The sequence below is a fragment of the Phascolarctos cinereus genome, unplaced genomic scaffold (assembly GCF_003287225.1).
Source record: "Phascolarctos cinereus isolate Bilbo 61053 unplaced genomic scaffold, phaCin_HiC Scaffold_726;HRSCAF=1367, whole genome shotgun sequence".
Taxonomy (NCBI): domain Eukaryota; kingdom Metazoa; phylum Chordata; class Mammalia; order Diprotodontia; family Phascolarctidae; genus Phascolarctos; species Phascolarctos cinereus.
In genome coordinates this window covers 96,300,154-96,318,453 of record NW_027556098.1, presented here as the reverse complement: position 1 = coordinate 96,318,453, position 18,300 = coordinate 96,300,154, and the positions used below count along the sequence as shown (strand labels likewise).

Here is an 18,300-nt window from a genome sequence, read left to right as displayed (position 1 = left end):
CATGAAACTGAAATAAAGTAGGAAATTCTGGGGGAAGGATGCCAAAGGAATATATAATGAGGAAAAGGGTAGCTCACAGAAAACGGCCTTGATTTTCTCAGTAAAGTATGAGGTGATGCCATTAGCTGAGAGGGCTGGGTCAGGGGATGCCATGGGAGGTTTGAGGACAGGAAAAAAGATTTAGGATGACTGCTGTGACAAATTGCATTTGTGGAGTAAGAGGATTACTTCCTGCAGTACTAATTCAGCTGATACTAGATAACAGTGACCATAGTTGTGTGACTTCCTCAAGCTCCATTCAGGAGGATGATAAATAGCAATGAAGAAAGCAAGTGATAAAAATAATCCACTCTTGGCATTTAGCAGGCCATGAGCAGTAATAGCACAAGACAGCAAAGGATTCAAGAGCAGAGAGCAGGTTCACTAAGAGGACAAGATTAGGAAAGCAAGAGGGTATAACCAGGCAAGCATAATGGACTGGGAAAGTACTAAGTGGTGTATGGATTGGAGGTCATGGTAGGAACAAAGAACAGGTTTAGGAAGACTAAGGCATAGGGAGAGATGGAATGATAGGAAATTGTCATCGGGGAAGGGAATTTCATAGTTCTTGATTATGGATGGGGAAAACTATGGGTAATGGCAAAATCAAAGGTATGACCATCTCTATATGTACCTGAGGAGGATCATCTGGAGGATGCCATGTGAAAACAGTAAGTTGAGGAATCAGAGTTAAGTTGCTTGGGGGAGTGTCATTTTATATGTTGAAATCCCATAGTGATGAAGGCAGGAGACTTTAAACCAGGCACTGAGCTAACTGAGGAAAGGAGAATGTACTAGGGGTTGACATATAATGGGATCTGGATTAGGTAATAAATTGACATAGCACGAAGCTCAAAGGAGAAGAGGTTGCTGAATGATGATGGTGGAGGGAGATTCTGGAAATGGCAACCGAGAACAAGGAGTGTTCTGATTCCCTCACTGAGACCCATGGGGAAGGGGTAATGAAAGAACGTACATGTAAAGCCAGTAATAGGATAATTAGGGAAACAGTATCATCATAAAAGAGTCTTGTCTCAGTAAATACCATAAGATGGAAGGAATAAGAAGAAAGAAGATGAAAGGAAATTTGTTCATTACGGAGCAGGCACACCTGAGAGCAAAGCAGAAGGCAGATCTGGAATAGAGAAAGAGGGGGTGGGTAGGATAAAAGTGGAAGGCAGCAATTGGTTGGGGACAGGAAACAGAGTTTGTACATAAAAAAGCCAAGGGCTCATAAACACTGGGATAGGGGTAGTATAAGGATGTGGGAGGATGCTAAATATTAAGCAGTAAGTCCAGACAAGGTATAAATGTCGAAGTCCTCAGGTGTAAGAGCTAGATGTGATATAGAGAGGAAGACAGTGAGCTAGTCATTGAACTCTTCCTTGTGTAGTATCTAAGTCTTCTCTTGTATTGTTCCTTGTAGCACTTCCCCTAGACAGAAGCGACAGACTGAATCTTACAGCCTTCCTTGGTACAGCCGGCATCTCCTCGGCACAAGAGGGTGGGTGGGTGAAAAAGGGCCATTGCTAGAAAATTCCCCAAGAAGAGCCAGACTGACTCTTCCAAGCTTGAGTTAGGTACTGGGAGGGCAGGGGGCTACTCTAAAGGACCAGAGATCACAAATGGCAGAATGAAGGAAAAGTGGAACAATCAGGAATCAAGTCCAAGGACTGAGCTGAAAGATTTGCACTGAGGCGATGATCCAATTAAGGGACTTGGTACCAGAAAATCAGAGACAGTTCGAGCTCTATCTGGAGTTTTACACCATTTGCGGCCCTCAGTTTCTTTTTAGACATATACATTTTTAAGGCCCTGCCTGCCAGTTTCCCTTAATTAGCTACAGCTGGATGGCTCCCAACTGCCCTCAACAGGAAATGACTGTCTTTAAGTGGTGAGGGACATCGAGAGGCTCTAAGACTTTCTCTTTTGCCCTCTGGAGGATCCCAGGGGAAGAAAGATACCAGTAACTTTCCTTAAGAGGCAATGTTTCAAGCTTAAGAAATTGAATAAAACAAAATTTTACCTAGATAGCCCTCTATTTTTGTCCACATCAGAAAAAGGAATTAATAAAATAAGGTAGGACAAAGCTAAAAATAAGAACTTAAGGTAAACTCATTCATCAGAAAATGGCCAAAGTGCAGTGTAAATTTTTCTACCATTATAGCTTTCGTGTTTGACTAAATAAATTAAGCTGCTCCTATCCCAAGCAGCAATATTTTACAGTGTTTGGTAAACAGTGAAAATTAGCTGGTCCCTCAGGCTAACTCAGGGCAATAGCCACAGCACAACACTTAGAGGTCTTTGATAACTATTCAATTGTCCTCTGTTGACTAAGAAGAACCACAGGCTAAAGTCCTGTGACTTCCTGGTCCTACTCTGGGGACCTCAAAGCCCTGCAGAAATTGTTTGGATCCTGAAACTTTTGTGCTTAAGGTGGTTATTTTATGTAAATGAAATGTTCTATCAACTCTTTGTTAGCCGTGGAGCCTTGAGAAGAGTGGTCACATCATCACCTCCATAGGATGCTCTAAGAATCCATAATAGCCCTAAAGAGCCCGCTGATTCTGTTAACTAAAGAGATATGTGGAGAAACCTACTACATGCCTGTTAAGATTCCATAAATCACAGTATTTACATACAATACTCCTCTGCAGGGAGCTGAGACGACAAAGGGTTCTGAAGGTGTGCAGATGTGGCTTAATGCCAATAAGTAAATAGGCTCTAATTCTAGAAATTAAAATCACAATTTCATAGCCCAAAAACATATAATAAATACTCTATGAATTGCCAAAGGGAAACAATAATTCCCCATTCTATTAACCAATGATTCTACAAAATGTAAATCGTACTACCATATGATAGTAAAATATAATCAACATTTCTTAAGCAAATACAATGTAATTCTGTACTGAGAAAATACAAAATTAAACTTAGACACCTTCCCTGCCTCAAGGAGTTTACAAATTAGAAGGGAGATTAAGGAACTAAAGCACATTTAAATATAATTCATATCATATGAGAAATGAATGACAAGAGTCACAAAACAAAATGCTTGGCAGAATAAAAGAAAATAATTTTATATCAGAGAATAAAAAACACCCAGCCCTGGATTCTGACTGTACCCCTATATAACCAAGGGACTGTAGTAGATGCTCCCTTCTACATGGTTATACAAGTATACCTCATTTTATTTTACTTTGCAGATACTGTCTTTTTTACAAATTGAAGGTTTGTAACATTAAGCCATCTCCTTTTCTGTGTGTGCCTACCTTAGTCTGTCAGCGCCATTTTTCTAATAGCATGTGCTCACGTCATGCCTCTATGTCACATTTTTGTAATTCTCACGATATTCCAAACTTTTTCATTATTATTATATCTTTTATGGTGACCTTCGATGTTACCACTGTAATTGTTTTGGGGCACCATTAACTATGCACATATAAAATGAAAAACTTAATAAACATGATGTGATTCTGATCTGTCATTCCCATCTCTCTCCCTTTCCTCGGGGCCTCACTATTCCCTGGAACATAACAATATTGACATTAGGCCAATTAATAACCCTACAATGGCCTCTAAGTGTTCAAGTGAAAGGAAGAGTCAATCAAAGCAACAAACTTCATTGATGTCTTATTTTTAAAAATTGCCACAGACATCCCAAACTTCAGCAACCACTACCTGGATCGATAAGCAGCCATCAACATCGACAAGGCAAGACCCTCCACCAGCAAAAAGATAGTGACTCACTGAAGATTCATACAATGGTTAGCATTCCTTAGCAATAAGGCTTTTTTTTAAATTAAGGTTCGTACATTGTTTTTTTAGACATAATACTATTACATACTTAACAAACTATAGTATAGTGTAAACATAGCTTTTATATTCACTAAGAAACCCAGAAAGATCACATGACTCACTTTATTATGAAATTTCTTTTAATCCAATAGTCTAGAACAGAACCCACAATATCTCCAAGATATACCTGTACTACAAATTCTACTACTTAACCTTAATGGCCCATTGTTTATCCATCACTCATGAATATATGTAAACAATTTTCAGCCAGCAGTCACTCCATAGAGTAACTATTTATATATTCACTAGCTACTGTGATAATATCTACCATTTATAGAGTGCCTACTATGTGCTAAGCTCTTTACAAACATTCTCTCATTTGATCCTCATAATAACCCTGGCAGACAGACAATATTATTATCCCCATTTTACAAGTGAGGAAACTGGCAGACACAGATTAAGTGACTTGACCAGGGCTGCACATCTATTAAGTGTTCCAGACTGAATCTGAACTCAGGTCTTCATTACTCCAAGCCAAAAGCTCGATCCATTGTACCACCTAGCAAAACTGTTTCCCTTGATTTTTTGCAAGCTCCTTCAAGCCAGAGGGAGGCAGGAATGAGAGTGGACAGGACTCAAGTATTCCCTAGTTCACAATAGTAATAGCTCACATATATATGATGCTTTAAAGCTTGCAAAGTGAATAATCCTGTCACTTGATAATTCCCTCACAATAATCCTGAAACAAGTTACTATGTTTATCTCTGTTTTACAGATAAAGAAATTAAGTAAGGCTCAGAAAAGTTAACTGAGGGGCACCTAGGTGGCTCAGTGGATACAGCACTGGCCCTAGAGTCAGGAGGACAAATCCTGCCTCAGATACTTATTAGCTCTACGACCTTAGGCAAGTCACTTAACCCTGATTGCCTCTAGAAAAAAAGGAAAAAAAAGAAGTTAGCTTAGTTACTGGAGTCACATAGCTAGTAAATAAATGCCTGAGCCAAGATCTGAAACTAGATCTTCTTGACCACAATTCCACAGCCCTATCCCCAGCAACTCACTCCCTCATGCTTGGTGAATAAATCCATTTTCACTCCCATCTGGGATTTTAGAGACTTTAATATTTCCTTTCAGCTTTCAATCTTCCAGGCTCAAGCATTCTAAATTTTTCACTCTGTTCTCTTATAGCAGTTGAGCCATTCCCAAAATCATCTTAGCCACCCTCTCCTGTATTTCTTCCTACTTGGCTACGTTTTCTTCTAAGATGCAACAACCCCGAGAGACAAGATTATCACAGGAAGAAAAGTTTTGAGGTTTGGGGCATCCGAGTATGGGATGATTCCTTTGATCTGCTTTCCAGTTCTCACCTCCAAGATGAAGAGCTTTTTTATGACATTCCAAGGCAGTACCCCGGATACAACTACCGTGTCTACTGGGTCCCTTTCCCTGGTCCAGGGGTGGGAAACCTGCAGCCTCTAGGCCATAAATAGCCCTCTAGGTCCTCAAGTGCCACCCTCTGACTGAATCCAATCTTCACAGAACAAATCCTATTAATAAAAGGATCTGTTCTGTAAAACTTGGACTCAGTCAAAAAGTCACACCAAGGACCCAAAAGGCTACATGTAGCCTCAAGGACACAGGTTCCCCACCCTGGCCCTAGTCACTCATCTTACTAGGTGACTGTAGATTATTATTCTCTTGTATATTGCCTTACATTTGAGAAAGCTTCATTAGATCTGTAAGAACTCCTTCATGAGTTAATGTTTTGCACTTTTTAAGGCTAGAGCTATGAAAAATTATTTACAAATCATACTGTACAGTTAGGTTGACATCATCTCATTTTCTTCTTCTACCTTTCAAACTGAGAGGGTGTGAATAAGAGAGGGCAAAGACTGGCAGCTTGGGAATCTTAGCTACTTGACATGCTTTGGTCTAGCAGCAACAAATACTCTGAAACAAGTGGAAACAAAGGTAAAGAAAAAAAGGATCAAATTGGTTACCATGTTAAGATAATGCCACCCACAACCATGTGCCCTGGTGTACTTCCTGCCAAAAATGTGTTTTTAATTGTGCACAAAGAACTTCAAACCATAGAGAAGAGGCAAAGAATAAGGCCATAATATTCATTACAGAAATAAAATTCCTCAAGATAACTGTCTTAGCAGACCTAACATTCATTCTAGATTCTCTAAAAGACTAGTTTTCATGCTTCACAGTCTTACCTCTACAGTCATTAGAGAACAGATATTAGTATCAACTAGTTAAAATTATTTTTGAACCTTAAGATATGACACCTTCAGAAGCTCACAACACATTAGCTATTTCTCTTGAGCACAGAAACAATTAAAGAACAAAATAAAATGACCACCATATATTGAAAATGGGAATACAATCTACTGTCATCTTAGCGTAAGAGACAAAGAGAGCAAGGGAACTCAAATTAAGTTAAGAATTGAATAGAATAGAACATAACAAATAAGAATGAAAAAGTAGTTAATTAAAAAAATCTGTTTAATTTCAAAGAGGTAAATAAGTACCATGTGTCTAGTATACATTTCTTCAAATAAGTGAAGTGACAGGCTACTTAAAAAAAATGCCTGGAAGGTAGATGAGTAATCAATATTTCCATTTTACTGATTGAAATGAGGGATAGGAATAATAATCATCATAATGCCACCCAGCTGCCACTAGATAATAACAGTTAGCATTTATACAGCACTTTAAAAAATACCATCTCCTTTGATCCTTACAACAACCCTAGAAGGCAAGTGCTAATATGGTCTCCATTTTACAGATGAGAAAACTGAGGCTAAGAGAAGTTATGAGAATTGCTCAGAGTCACACAGCTAATGAGTGTGTGAGGCAAACTAACTTTAGTGTTCTATCCACTCCAGATTACAGCAACAACAACAACAAAAAAAAGAATCAACTTAAAAAGAAAGAGTTCCTGAATCCACATAATACATAACCAAAAATCCATGATCAATACATCACTATAGAGGGCAAAATATGTTTCAATAACTTAACAAACATTTTAACAGGCTTTCTGATTTTGTCTTGGTATCTTGTCAGACACTACTTACAGTGTGTGGTGTACAGAAGATGCTTAAGAAATACTTGTTGACAGAGTAATTGATTAAGTTACAAAACATCTGGCCCCTTCAAATTTAACAATTTCAAATAAATAAACCTATCATAATATAGAGTGATTCCCTTCTGCTCTAGAATAAGACTTGGAAATTCAGTTATCCTCTTATGAAGTAAAATGAGACTGGAGTTGTTAAAAACAGGTTGCTACCTCAGCAAAAAATGACTGAAATTGGCTTTGATCTTTAAACCCCTACATAGCTCAGCCCCAGTTTCCCTAGAGAGTACATATCTCCAGTACTTTTATCATAGTTGTTCAGACCAGCTGGACCTTTTCTAGTCTTCAGAACTGAACTCTCTTAACTGAACACTGATGATCTGAAGATCCACAGGACTATAATTCATTACCCATCTTAGTTCCAAAGAGGCCTAGAAGGATGGATTTTATGGCACTGGGATGAGTTCCCTTGCTTTCTTAGGCATCTGCTTAGTAGCTTTTGGTGGCTTTATTATCTCTGAGAATTATATTTGGGAAATTTTTATCCAGAACATACTTAACTATATAAATGTTTTCTGTTCAACTAGAAATCTGTAAACTACGTCATTTGTGAAAGTACACCCATGCACATACTATGCTTCTATCTGGGTTTTGGTATATCACTGGATTTCTGAGAACAAAGCATGTGTCATATTTTTAATTTTCACTGTTAGACAGAGGCCCAGCCAGAGGGAGATAACAGAAAATTACTGACTCCATCTTTTCATTGTTAGATTTTTATAATGTTTCCTCATATCTTATACATGATTTGTTTTTTTAAACACACTTAACCTTTAAGCTGTATAAACTTGACAAATCAATCACTAAGGCTGATTTGTTAAAGAATCTGGCAATGCTTCCTAAATGACTTTTTGACAGTGTCAAAATCCCTAGAATTTTTAAAAATTGGTCACAAATTACCTGGAATAAACCCTATAGATTTAAATGGAATTTTTTTTTTTTTGCCATTCACAAAAAAAGAGTTCATTTCTATTTCTATACTGTAAAGGGCAAACTATATATCAAATTATCGTTGAAAACCATCATTTGTATAAGTCCTAGTAGAAATCCCTTAGCTCTCATATACAGATGTCTATTACAATTAAAATCAATCCATCCGTCATTCGGTAAGCATCAGATACCTACTACTAAGTACCTGGAAGTATACTTTAAAAAGGTCAATGCCTTGTCTCTACAAGACATTTTGCCCATTGTCCTTTTTTTCTAAAAAAGGCACAGAATAGGAACCAAAAAAGAATACTATGTGATTTTGATCTAAAAATGTTAAGTTTTGCCAATTTTTGTTCAATTCTCTTCCTTCTGTGGTTCTGTAGGATGTATATGGCATGAAGGCATAGTCAGGTACTTAATATTTATTTATGTGTGCCATGAGCCTTGTAAATGTATATCAGGAGAAGGAAACAATGGATGATTCAGTTTTCTAAGGGGTAAATTGCCTTTCCTATTGAAAACAGTATTAATTGGGCAGCTTTGAATGAATGGAACAGAGAAATTGTGGCATGAAATAGAGCTTATCTTTACTTCAAAAATACTTAAGTCGACTTACCCAGATGTTCGATTACTTAGCTCAGCTATCGGTTATTAGCCTAGCGTACATCTAGAATCACAGCATCTCTGAACTGAAATGATCCCCAGAGGTCATCTAGTCCTGCCTTCCATCAAATGTAGGAATCCCTTCTAGAGCATCCCTAACCACACAGGTTTGTTCAGCCTGCCCTTGAATGCTTTCAGTAAGAGGAACTCATTGCCTAACGAGGCAGCCCACTCTATTTTTAGATAGCTCTATTTGTTAGAAAGTTCTTCCTTATAATGAGCCAAAAATATACCTCCCCCTAAATTCCACACACTGGTCCTCCTTCTGCCCTCTGGGGCTACAGGAATAATAGCAGAATCAGAGGCTTAGAGTGGAAATACAGATCATCTATTCATTCCCTCATTTTGCAGAGGAAGAAACTGAGGCCCCAGAGAGGTTAAATGACTGCTTAAGTTCCTTCTAAAAATGATCCCAAGGTCACACAGACAGTGGTAGATTCTGTATTAAAAACCCAGTCTCCAATCTAATAATTCCATTTCCATATGGTAGGTTTTTTTTCTTTCTTTTTTTTTTGGGGAAGGCAACTGGGGTTAAGTGACTTGCCCAGCGTCACACAGCTGGTAAGTGACTAGCTCCTGACTTCTATCCACTGTGCCACCTAGCCACCCTGAATATGATAGTATTTCAAAAACAATTTTCTTGTGCTCCCACACCAAGTTTTCTTTGCTCAGACTAAATATTCCAACCAAAGTCATGACACAATTTTAAGCCTCTTCACCATACTGTGTGCCCTCATCTAGAGATCTGTTAATGTCTCACTTACATGTGATATCCAAAACTGAACACAGTACTCCAGGTGTGGTCTCATGTACCATGAGAAATAAACTATGACCTCTCTTTTTTCTGAACACTATACTTCTATGAATGAATTTGAAGGCTGCACTGTCTTTTTTTTTCTTTTTAACATCATTAGAAGATCATAAATTTATATGTGGGCCTATCATTTACAGATAAGGAAATGGAGGCACAGAGTGGTTAAGTGATTTCCCCAGAATCACACAATGAGTAAGTATCAGAGGTAGGATTTGAATTCAGATCTTCCTGACTCTAAACCACTACTCTATACACTATACCTTTTAGCAGTCTATTGCACTGTTGACTATAAATTCTCCAATTTTATTTCAAAATGGGCAAGTTTCACAAGAGTATTCTCTGTGTACCATGTCCCTCTGGATGATTATAACATTATGTTGTTCAAAAGTGAAACACGGGTTTTCAATTTAACCAAAAAGTTATTTTAGTTATACCTATAAATTATATACCCTGTATTTCCTGTAATGCCTCCTCATGATAAAAGTTTATCATCCTTAAGTAGATTTTCAAATTACTGAATATTTGGGTGGTGTCCAATGCCCACTTACTAAAGGTTAAACGTTACTCTCAAATCAGAACCAGACCTGTGATTTCATTTGTTTATCCCTGTGAAGATGTGTGTATATACCTGCTATCCTGAAGCAGGTCAGTACCTTCTCTGCCAGTAGTCTTAGAGACCTGCCCAAAGCAGTAAAAGGTTAAGTGTCTTTCTTCTAGGCTTGGAGGTATGCCATCTTTACTCTAAGATGCATCCTTGAATTTACCTAATACTTATGGCAAAAAAAAATACTGAACTTGATGAATATAATAAAGCCCAGAAAGTTTCATGAGAACTAGCACAAAGTGAAATATTTCAAGCAAAAAGCCAATTAAACAATGTATGTGATGACTGCAATAATGTAAATGGAAGTAATCACCACCACAAAAAAATTTAATATAAGAATTGTGGTATTATAAAGAATGAGCTTGGCCCCAAAGAATAAATGAGTAGACACTTCCCTCCAGCTCCTCTGAAGAGCTCATATATACAAATGGAAAATACCACATATAACTTTAGATTGTTCTGATATATGGATTGGCATTGCTGAAATTTTTTTCCTTTTTCTTCCTCATGGTATGAATTGATTCATTCACTCATCCATTTATTTATTTATTTAGTTGCTTATTTATTTATTTTTAATTTATTAGGGATGGCTGGGGGGGAAGAGAAGAAAGTCATAGGGAAAATGTAGGCAATGAAAAAAAACCACACACACACACACACACACACACACACACACACACACACACACACACACACACACCCCACCCCCCATGGCATTCTCCAGTATATGACATTATTCTAAGTGCAGTGGGATAGCTCATGCAACAGAACAACTTGCCTCTTTTTTCTCAAGGGCCTAATTCAATTGAATTAATGTGTAAAACTCTTCAGTGATATATAAATGCTAGCTACATTATGATCATAATTATGATTATGATTAAAGATAAGATGTATGAGCTTTAATCACAAAGATTAAGCAGCTGTGTAGTTCTGTGGATAAAGTGCAGGACCTAGAGTGAGGAAGACATCAATTCAAATCAAGGCTCTGATACTTATTAGCTATATGACCCTGGACAGTCACTTAACCTGTCTGCCTCAGTTTCCTCAACTGTAAAATGGGGATAATAATAGCACCTATATGTGTGCCAGGATTGGTGTGAGGATCAAATGAGATAATATTTATAAAAATCATTTAGCACAGTGCCCGGCACAGAGGAGGCACTCAAATGATTATATTCCAGATTAACTTTTGTGTTTGTATCTATAAATATATAGTGAGGAGCTTAATTAAACACATGTCCATGACAAGTTAAAAAGAAGAAAAAAGCCCAGCCATTAACTCTTCATCAGAAAAGAGTTTCAGAGAGGTAGATGGGTCCAGAACTCAACTTTGAATAGTGAGAGAGAAGCAGCCTAGCCATGGGAACACAGAAGGTATTTCAGGTACTACATATAGAAAAAGGGAGGGTATAGATCTGTCCCCATGAAAACAATGAAAGTAACCTTTCTTATTGTTTAGTCGTTGTTCAGTTGTGTTTGACTCTCTGTGATACCACGTGGTTTTTTCTTGCAAAGATATTGGAGTAGTTTGCCATTTCCTTCTCCAGCCCATTTTACAGATGAGGAACCTGAGGCAAACAGGGTTTAATGACTTGCCCAAGATCATGCAGCTGGTATATGTCTGAGGTTAGATTTGAACTCAGGTCTTCCTGACTCTGGGCCCAGCACTCTGTCCACTGAGCCACCAAGCTGGCCTTGAAGTGAAGAAGATCAGAGGTCAAGTTCTACTACTTCCTCATGTTGTTTTTGTTTCTAGGCAAATGATAATACCTCTCAGGGACCACACAGACCACTCTCTAAGACTATAAAGTTATAAAGAAGGTGCTGACCTTCATTAGTAGAGCAAGATCCTCACCACAAAGTACTGATACAGGTAAATCACGGGTCCAGTTCCCCTACTTCTCCCTAAAAAAAAATCTACATCTATCTATCTAGCTATATCACTAAGCAAATTAGTATGGCTAACCTTTTACAAGGAAAATTTTAACAAACATTTTGTCAGTGAACAAGAACTTGTAGACTATCCACTGGGTATTCTTATTATATTAAAGAGATTTTGAAGATTAACACATTTTTCATAATTACCTTTACAATTTATAGCATAACAAGAAAATTTCTTATTACTCTCCCAGCTATAGTTAAGTTACAGGTTCCTGCAACAAATAACTCCTGCGGTTTTCCAGCAATAGTGTTTCATGTTGTCAAAGCAAATATTTTTCAAGCATTACAGAAGAGGAAAACAACTTTTGTGGTTAATTTTTTCAGGAGTGACTCAGTTACAAATTTTAAAAGCCATCTAGCAATGGACATAAACACCAATTATTCTTTCATGTTGTCTGTACATCTCAAATATATTTATATAAATAATAACTGGAACTTATATGGTACTTTAAGGTTTACAAAACACTTCACGTATGTTATCTCATTCTATCTTCACAACAACCCCGGGAGGTTGGTGCTAGTATTATTCCCATTTTACATTTGAGGCATAAATGGGTTAAGTGATTTGTCTTGGGTCACACAGCTAATAAATGTCTGAGGCAGGATTTGAACTCAGTTCTTGATGACTCCAGATCCTGTTCTCTATCCACCAGGCCACCTAGTTACCTGTTTATTTATTCTTTATTACTCATTAGTGAATATTTCGATGCAATTCAACAAACACTTATGAAATACTGCATAGCACTATAGTAGGCTGGGGGAGACAGAGCCCTTTCTTCACAAACCTCACAGTCTGGTAAAGAGATGAGACACACAGATAACTGAAAAACCAAATAGTACACAAAATATACATTAGAAAGGGGAAAATTAAGTGCTACATGGGGTGGGTAGGTGGCTCAGTGAATACAGTACCGGTCCGAGAGCCAGGAAGATCTGAGTTCAAATATGAGCTCATACTTACTAGCTGTGTGATCTTGGCCAGTCATTTAGCCCTGTTTGCCTTGGTTTTCTTATCTGTAAAATGATCTGAAGAAGGAAATGGCAAACCACTCCAGTATCTTTGCCAAGAAAAGCCAAAATAGGGTCACAAAGAGTTGGCCAAGACTGAAAAAACAACCAAACAAAAACAAACATGAATCTGAGGGAGGTGGAGGAAGAAGAGGAAAGACCATTACTCACTAAGAGAGTCAAGGAAGGCTTCACAGAAGAGGTGGAACTTAAAGGAATGGTAGATATTCAACATGAGAAGGGATGACATTCCCAATAAAGGAACTGAGCAGGAAAGAATACCTATCTCCTTGTTATATAGGAGTTTATTACAATGAATAATGGGTCAAGCTAGATGCTTTCTGAGGTCCCCTGATATTTTGTTTTATTAACATTTCCCAGGCTGTCATTAAAGAAGAAATCATCACTTAGAGTCCTTTCTGTGCTACAGTGAAGCATAGGAATAAGATGAGTTTTTGTGGAAGAATATGGATGGGAAAACCTGCTCAATCTAAATGCATTCAAGAAGAAATCTGTGCTGGAAGCAACATGGTTCTTTCAAGGCCAGGAATCAATTTTTAAGATATCAAAAAGACTGAAATGATTACAGGCACCATTTCCCCAAATAAACAGACAACTAAGAAGATAATCTCAACTTCTACATCTACTTTTCCATCTCTATAAAAATCTTTTATAAGTATATACTGATGAAAACAAGACAAGGAGCTAGAGAGATTTTGACAGATGACTTTCTATATCAGGCTGTATCTCTTCAGTCACACAATGAACTGAGGTATAGCATGAAAAAGACATTTCTGCTTCCTATGTAAATAATGAAATTACACAAGATTTGAACACAGATGTATCCAAAGAGATCACTTTGTTCAATGGTTTGTTAATATCAAGTAAAACTTTAAACAGAGATATAAACTCAACTAAACTGCCCACCTGTATTGTGTCTTGATGTCTTGAACACAATTCATATGGAAAAGCAATTCTCTACATAAAGTGAGGTTCTCCTAATACTCTTATTTGTTGGCACCAACTATTACACTGAGCCCCCCAAATCTATAAAACTTCCTCAATGAAATTTATTGGCATCAGATACACAGCAACTTAATTGGCTACACTCCACCACCAAAAACTGGCTGAGAGGACACACACTGCCCAGATTATGACGTCAAGTTGGATGGTCTGATCACTGAGTTAGCCCACCAGGATTTTAGACAGGCACTGTAGAATAGAGAAAGATATAACGTGGGATTGCATTTGGAAAACTGGGCAGTATTTTTAATGATCCAGACTACTTGACAGCACAAAAATCTCTTTTTAACACCTATATTTCCCCGGTGATACTATATGGCTGTGAATTATAGAATACTATGATCACAAAGGAATAAAAATTGGAGGTAAAAAAATGGGCAATGGAGAGATATAAAGTGGGTATGAGGAAACTACAGCTTACTGTAAAATGGAGATAATAACTGTAAAGTGCTTAACACAGTGCCTGGTATATAGTAAGCACTACATAAATGTTAGTTACTATTAATAATAGCCTCTGCCTCCCATGGTGGTTATGAGCATAAAGTGAGATATCTGTAAAGCCCTAATTCAAAACTTAAAGCATTATATAAATACTAATTATTGTTACTGTTATTATTGTTGCTATTATTATAGAATATGCGTACCAAATGCAGTACCACAGACACATCAATGGCATCTATGACTGGAATGAGAAGCAGAACTATCACAGAGTAAGACTGAAGGATAACAACTAATTTTTTTAGTCTGTTTTGTTTTTTAGTTAGTTTTTATAATTTTTTTTATTTTTTAGTTAGTTTAGAAAGCCCAACTAATTTCCTAGTATTCATAATTTTGTGTTAATGGGAAAGCCTTCTGTATGGATCCTCCATGGAGGATCTACAAGAAGCCATGGTCATCTGATATAGGATGAGAAAGTGTAGCAAGGCTGATTGATATCTGTACCAGAAAAGAGGTTGCCCATATCTGTTAGATCACAGATACCTTAGAATATAGAAATAATTATCTCCAGATCAAAGAAGATGTAAACAGACTGTCACTAAACTTTAGCTGAGGTAAGAGGCTATTTGGAAAAGACATAATAAATTATTGTTACATCAGAAAAAAAATTTACTCACTAAGAGTGTGTTACTTTGGGCCTTGAGAAATTGCTTATTTATATGAATGAGCAATTCAGATTTTTACTTTCATATAATGTTAAGTTTATATAATCATCTTATATTCTACTAATGGAAGTTCATTTTTAAAATCTTGAGTTTCATAACCTAGTGAAGTGATTATTATCATTATCATTGTTATTTTTATTTGATCCTGACTTGATTTCATTAATGTAGGGATCTCCCTCTCCTGATGAAGATTCATAATTCCTATAACTTAGAGTCTTAGAGAGTTACCTGGGACACTCAAATAAGTGGCTTACTGACAGACACATAGTTTGTACTATTTCAGAGGTAGTACTCAAACCCAAGTGTTTGTGAATCCACTACAACTCAATAAGAAAGCACCTTGAAATATAAAATGTCCTCTTTTGTCACAACTATCAAATCTTATTGGAATGTATGAATGAGACCACCAAGTCTGAGTTTTTACAAAGTTCCACTAAAGCCAGTCTATTTTTCCCTCAATAGAAAGAAACAACAGCCTACCTTTCCTAACCTGATATACAAGCAACAGAAAATCGCCTGAAATATGTTATGAGTAATTCTGCCCTTAAAAATTGTCAAGGTAGCCAGTGAGATTCAGAGAAGATTCTTGCCTGAAGAAATGCTGCCCTTTTTTCACCAGTGGTGAAGGCTTGTTCAATTAAGTGTTTCTTGCCTGCCACAAAATATAACAAATTTGTTCTAGGTTTTGCCAAAAGAAATGAATTCCAGTAATCTGTCAAAGGAATTTTAAAGCTATACTCTTTAAGTACTCAATCCTAAAATGATGATGACAGTAGATCCTTGATCGCTACAATTCCTGAACCCAACCTAAGATGGTGAATAGGTGTCTTCGCACCAAAAATTTAAGATGACACAACTACACAGGTGGCACAATTTTAAAACAGGTAGTTACCACTTCCTAAGTGATTAAAGGAAGTGTTCAAGAGAAAAATCTTTGTAACTGCAATATGTAAACATAAGTTTAAGCTATCATGAAAGAGTCTCCACTCTCAGAGGCATGACAGAGAAGAGAGGTGGGAATATTGCAACAGAGTAGAAAACAGAATAAAAGGACAGAAAAGGGTTAAGACATTTCAAAGAGAGAAAGCAGGGGGGATATAAGGCTCATTGAGACACTTAGCAAAGGTTTAATATTATCATTAGAAACAATTAGCACCTTGGTTAACTATAGTCAACAGAAGAGCTGTTTTATACAAACGGGTTTCAGCAGTGGATGAAATGGTGAAAGAACATTCCATACCTTTGATTTGGAGTGTTAGATTTTTTTTTTACTCTTAAGCTACTGAACTGAAAGGTAAAAGCCATCAGAACTAAGATTCTGACTAGTAAATGCATCCTTACCAAATCTGACAAAAAAAAAAGGGCAAAGGAACTGTGAAGAATGCAGACCCAGCTAGCCAAACTACAGTGAGCCTGAATTTCCTGCTGAATACGCTACCAATTGTACTTCCTAAAAGAAGAGCAATTTACTGCTTCTGATAAATAATTCCATATAGCATCAAGAGAATATAAAATTATCTCTCCCCAAATTCCTAGGTGATGAAAAAATCAACAAAACTGAAGTGATATCCTATTAGGGTCTACAGTCAAGTGGGTAGAATTCTGAAAAATTTAGCTCCAAACGAATCATAAGACAAGTGGTTTCAGAGAATAAAGCACAGGAACTGGGATCTGAAAGACCTGAGTTCAAATTCGGCCTCAGACATTTACTAGCTGTGTCGCTGTTGTCATTGTTCAGTCGTGTCAGACTCTTTGTGATCCCATTTGGGGTTTTCTTGGCAAAGATACTGGAGTGGTTTGTCATTTTCTTCTGCAGCTCATTTTACAGATGAGGAAACTGAGGCAAAAAGAATTAAGTGACTTGCCCAGGGTCACACAACTAGTAAGTGTCTGAGGCCAGATATGACTCACCTAGCTGCCCCTAGCCATCTGCTTCAGTTTTCTCATTTGTAAAACGTAAATAATAACAGTTGCCACTTCCCAGGTTGCTGAGAGGATAATATTTGTTAAGCACTTTGAAAACCCTAAAATGTTAAATAAATGCTAGCTATTATTCTTATAAGGCATTTATCTGCTATCATATTCTCACAAAACTTAAAATTTCTGTCACTCAGCTGCCACATAAGATTTATAAAATGTTAATTTTCTTCTATTTTCTTAATAAAGTCATATAGCATGCTGTGTTTTCTTTATTACCTGCTATAAGTTTATCTTATAAATTAGAAATGCCATCAACTTCAAATTATCCACTATCCAATTATCTTATCAATTAGAAATGCCATCAACTTCCAATTACCTGATAAGACAACAAAGGTAGGTACTTAATGATAACTTTGCATTTAATAACTATACTGATCTAATAAGAGATGCCCCTCTACAAAAACAGATTTTAAATTTCAATTAAAATCCTAAAACGCAGGCTAGCTCAAAGTAAAGAAAACTGGTGGGTCAGGAGATTTATAAAAAGGATATATCTTTTATGAGCACAACAAGGTAAATAAATATTTCCCAGTATATACTTTCTTAATTTAGCGTCTATTACTTTCATGTAATTTATTTCCATATAGCACCTTATAAATACCTTGCCTTTCATTTTTGAGATACAGTTATATCTGTAAAGAGTTCGATTTCTGAAGTTTAAGAACATAATCCCTTAATGAGTAGCTATTTGGATGTCACCCCAGGAAAACTACAAAGCTGGACTACAGAGCAGCACTTCTGGTGACATCTCTTTATGATGATAATAATAACTAAGGCCTACAGTGTGCTTTTGCAAACATCTCATTGAGAGCAACAACCCTATGAAGTGAGTGCTTTATGATTTCCATTTTACAGATGAGGAAACTGAGGTTGACTTGTTAAGTGAAGTCCCAGAGTGAGGTAGCTATAAAGTGTATGACCATATTCATCCCCAAAGTGTTCTTTCTCAAATCTGATCTATCCATTTAGCCATGAAGCCTCTTCCTCATAAGCAGAACTGAATGTCTCATCAGGCATCCTATGCTTCCTCTCTATCTTCCAGAACCAACAAATACCAAAGAGAGTTAGGGCACAGCCACTAGAAAATGGGCATATCAGTCAAGAAGACCTGGGTTCAGGGTTTGCATCTAATCTACTTGTCCTGGGAACCTAGGTAACTCACTCAACCTCTGACTGCCCCCAGGAAGTTGCA

At 37.0% G+C, this 18,300-nt stretch overlaps 1 long non-coding RNA gene across 1 annotated transcript in view; it reads right to left on the bottom strand.

The window, feature by feature from the left end:
• The window catches only part of LOC144454502 (uncharacterized), a 47,144-nt gene that overhangs the window by 2,762 nt on the left and 26,082 nt on the right, over positions 1-18,300 (bottom strand). The window lies entirely within an intron of this gene.